Source organism: Pongo pygmaeus, chromosome 6, assembly GCF_028885625.2.
Source record: "Pongo pygmaeus isolate AG05252 chromosome 6, NHGRI_mPonPyg2-v2.0_pri, whole genome shotgun sequence".
Lineage (NCBI taxonomy): Eukaryota > Metazoa > Chordata > Mammalia > Primates > Hominidae > Pongo > Pongo pygmaeus.
In genome coordinates, this window is record NC_072379.2 from 49682406 (window position 1) to 49687430 (window position 5025).

The 5025-nt window shown below is 37.0% G+C and overlaps 1 pseudogene; it reads right to left on the bottom strand.

Moving 5' to 3' along the window:
• Positions 1-2785: 2785 nt before the first annotated feature.
• On the bottom strand, positions 2786-3525 carry LOC129041380 (nucleophosmin-like; annotated as a pseudogene).
• Positions 3526-5025: the final 1500 nt, after the last annotated feature.

The window sequence follows — 5025 nt, forward strand, 5'->3', positions numbered from 1 at the left end:
CTATTGCTCTTGTTTTTCACCTGCGTATCAATAAATAACATATGATTTTTAGCACTACTTGTGATTTTCAGCATTAGGCAGCATAAAATGACTTCCCACTATGGAAGATAAGGATTTAGCTCTTTTTTACTCTTTGCCCCACCATTATCACATCTCCTCTCTCTCTCTCTCTCTCACACACACACACACACACACACACACACACACAACCATTTCTCTTCCCCTCAAACTCCAGTTATACTTATGTCAAGTTTTTGATTAATTCAATATTTAATATTGATATTATAACTATACAAATATAAATGCTATTCTCAGTTGAGCCACATAGGATATGCACAACTATTTGTTTTCTGTGAAATTAATAACTGGATTTTTTTTAAACTGATTTAGTTTGATAGTTGATTTTATATGTCATGTTGACAAGGCCATGGGTACCCGGTTATGTGGTTAAACATTATTCTAGCCATTTCTGTGAGGGGTTTTCTGAATGAGATTAACATTTGAACCTGTGGACTGAGTAAAGCAGAGTGCCCTTGCTGATGCGGTGGGCCTCATCCAATCCATTGAGGAAGTGAATAAAATAAAGAGGCTGAGAAAGGGAAAATTTGCTCTATCTTGGAGCTGGAACACTGGTCTTCTTTTGCTCTCAGACTTGAACTTGGACTGGAACTTACACCATCAGCTCTCCTGATTCTCAGGCCTTTGGACTCAGTCTGGAACTCTACCATCAGCTCTCCTGGGTCTCTTGCTGAATACAGATCTTGGGACTTCTTAGCCTTTGCAACTGTGTGAGTCAATTCCTTATAATAAATCTCTTTATCTTTTCATCTTTCTCCTTTTCTCCTTTCTTTTTTCCTTTTCTTCCTCCCTCCTTCCTTCTTTCCTTCTTCTCTCTCATCTATCTATCGTTTATCTATCTATCTATCTATCTATCATCTATCTATCTATCATCTATCTATATCTACCTATCGTCTATTTGAGTATCTTTCTATCCATCATCTCTCTTATTGGTTCTGTTTTTCTGGAAAACCCAAATGAATACACTTAGTTTCCTTTATATTTGCTCAGATTCTTCCACAATCTTCAAAATCTCCTCTCAATACTTTTGAACACATCAGGAGCAAAATTTCATCTTCTCACAGATATTGTCCCAGAAGCCACTGAACTGGTTGTGCTCTATCTTCCATGTACAGTGGGCCTCTAGGAACTTCCTTCACTCTCCTCCTAACTCTTTCCAATGTATCTCCTGTTTCTTGGATCCCATGGCTTCTGCTTTCTTGGTTTTTACCCTCATTTTGGATTTTTTAAATTGAGATAAAGATGACAAAACATAAAACTCACCACTTTAACAATTGTAAACTGTACAAGTGGTTTTTAGTATATTCACAATGTTGTGCAACCAACACCACCACTAATTCCAGAATGTTTCATCACCCCCAAAAAGAAACTCTTTACCAATTAAGCAATCACTCCACATTCCACTCTTTCCCTAGCCTTGGGCAATCACTATCTAATTTCTGTTACTATGGATTTGCCTATTTAGGACATTTCATACAAATGGAATCATACAATATGTGTCCTTTATGACTGGCTTTTTTAACATAATATTTTCAATCTTCATGCATGTTGTAGCATTTATAATTACTTCATTCTTTTTATGACTGACTCATATGCCATTGTATGAATGCACTAACTTTTTTTTTATCCATTCATCAGTTGATGGGGATTGGGTTGTTTCTACTTTTGGCTATGATGAGTAATGCTACTATAAAGGTAGTGTTAGTGTACATCTCTTTTTAGTTCTCTTGGTAGATACCTAGGAGTGGAATTGAATTGCTAGGTCATATGGTAACTCTACATTTACCCTTTTGAGGAACTTCCAGACTTCCACAGCAGCTGCAGCATTTTGCATTCCTACCAGCAATACACAAAGGTTCAAATGTATACATCCTCACAAAAATTTATTTTCCTTTTTTTTTTCTTTATTATAGCCATCCCAGTGGAAGTGAAGTGGTAACTCGTTATAATTTTGATTTTCATTTCCCCAATGATTAATGATGCTGGGCATCTTTTCATGTGCTCATTTGCCATTTGTATATCTTCTTTGGAGAAACATCTGTTCAAGTTCTTTGCCCACTTTTAATTGGGTTGCTGTCTTTTGTTTTTGAGTTGCAAAATTGATTTAAATAGTCTATTATTAGACCCTCTGTCAAATATATGACTTGCAAATATTTTTTCTAATCTGTGAATTGTCTTTTAACTTTATTGATAGTATTCTTTGGTGATGCAATTTTTAAAATTTTGACGAAGTCCAATTTACCTATTTTTTTGTGCTTTTGATGTTATATTTTAAAAAGTTCCCTATCCAAGATCACAAAGAATTACATCTACATTTCCTTCTAAGAGTTTTATAGTTTTAGCTTTTATATTAAGTCTTTAGTCAATTTCAAGTTAATTTTTTTTCATTCAAATATTTATTGAGCAGCTAAGGAGATACAAACGTGATTTAAAACATGGTCAGAGGTGAGGCAAATGCACAAGTAATAGAAAGCAAAGGGCAAGGTTCATTGAATCACAGCAGTCAGAAGAAAGTGCTTTAGGGAACCAAGAGTGACATGGTTTCCAGCCTGAAGAGGCATGAGTGGCAAATCAGAATAGGGAATTGAGATTAAAATAGAAAACTTTAGTCTGGATTGTTGATGACACTCAGTGTGAACTATATTTGTCTCTCCTTTTTCTCTCTCCCCACCTTTGGGCTTAATTTACTAGTAGTCCCCTGGACTGTTCAATATGCTTTTTGTGTACTTGCTTGCATTTTTGCTTTAATGTCTCCTACAGAACTAGGTCCTTAGGTGTTTTAGGAATTTTTTCCTGTTTTTTGAAGGATTCTTGTCCTTTTGATCTTGGTGTTGATGGTTTTGAGTCTTTTCCATTTTGATTTGACTTTTGTGCATTTTTGGCTGGAGTATCTTGTATAGATTTCTTCACGGGCGCTTTTTCTTCAGTTTCCTCATCATCAAAATCATCATCATCATCATCTTCATCAGCAGCAAGTTTTACTTTTTTCTGTGGAACCTTGCTACCACCTCCAGGGGCAAATCACTTTCCAGATATACTTAAGAGTTTCACATCCTCCTGCTCTTCATCTTCTGCCTCTGACTCTTCCTCCACAGTGACTAAGTGCTGTCCACTAATATGCACTGGCCCTGAACCACACTTCAACCGTAATACCACTGGTGGTGTTATTTCAAAGCCCCCAAGGGAAACCGTTGGCTGTACAGACATTTTCAAAGTTGCCAGTGTGACTTTAATTGGACTGCCTTCGTAATTCATTGCCTCTGCTTCAACAATGTGCAATTCATCCTTTGCACCAGCACCTAAACTGGCCGTTCTTATAGATAACTGATGCTCATTTTCATCATTATCCACTTGAAAGTGATCATCTTTGTCAGCCTTTAGTTCACAACGGAAAAGATTGTTCTGGGGCCTCAGGGGACTCATGTCCATGTCCATTGAGTCTTCCATTGAGTAGTGGAATGCACTTAGGTGGGAGAGAAGGCAGACGGAGATAAACAACTACTGCTCAAGAGAACAGCCGTGCAGGACGGAATCACACCAGGGCTCAAGTGGATTTTTAACGTCTTGTGAGGCAGGGGTCCAAATTCATTCTATTGCACGTGGATATACAATTGTCCCCACACTATTTGTTGAAAATACTATTCCTTCTCCATGGAGTGATCTTGGCACCTAGTTGGAAATCAATAGACCTCAGATCTGTGAGTTGATTTCTAGACTCTCAATTATACACAATTACTCTACATGTCTATAATGCCAGTAACACACTCTTTAGATAACTGTTGCTTTCTAGTAAGTTTTGAAGTCAGGATGCATGAATTTGTAAATTGCTTGGGATAGTTGCCCTCTTAACAATATTAAGTCTTCCAATCCATGAATATGGATGTTTTTCCAATATATTCAGGCCTTTTTTTTCATTTCTTTCAACAATGTTTTGCAGTTTTAGCGTACAAGTCTTGTACTTCTTTGGTTAAATTTATTCCTAGGCATTCTTTCTGATGCTATTGTACATGGAATTGTTTTCTTAATGTCATCTTTAGATTGTTCATTGCTACTGTATAATAGAAGCATAATTGATTTTTGTATATTGATTTTGTATCCTGTAAACTATTTCTTTTATTTATTTATTTATTTTTTTTTTTTTTTGAGACGGAGCCTTACTCTTGTCACCCAGGCTGGAGTGCAATGGCACGATCTCAGCTTATTCCAGCCTCCGCTTCCCAGGTTAGAGTGATTCTCCTGCTTTAGCCTCCTGAGTAGCTGGGATTATAGGCGCCCACCACCATGCCCAACTAATCTTTGTATTTTTAGTAGAGATGGGGTTTCATTATGTTGGCGAGGCTGGTCTTGAACTCCTGTCCTCATGTGATGCACCCACCTCAGCCTCCCAAAGTGCTGAGGTTACAGGCGTGAGCCACTGCGCCTGGCCGTATCCTGTAGCCTTGATGAACTCTTTATGAGCAACAATGTTTTGGGGTTTTTAAATGGATTCTTTGGGGTTTTTTATATATAAGACCATGTCATCTGTCAACAGAAATAATTTTACTTCTTTCTTTCCAGTCCAGATGCCTTTTATTTCTTTTACTTGCTAATTGCCCTGGCTAGAACTTCTAACATAATATTGAATAAATGTGGCAAAAGTGGACATCCTTGTCTTGTTTCTGATCTTAGAGGAAAGCTTTCACTTTTGCATCATGCTGAATAATGTTATCTGTGAGTTCTTCACAGATGACCTTTATCAGGTTGAATAGTTTTCTGTTTTTTGATTTATTGGGTGTTTTTATTATGCAAGAATTTTGGATTTTCTCAAATGCTTTTTCTGCATGTATTAGAATGATCATGGTGTTTTTTTCCCCCTTCATTCTATTAATATGGTGTACTACATTGATTGATTTTCCTGTGCTCAACCATCCTTGCATTTCTGGGACAATTCCCACTTGGTCATGGTTT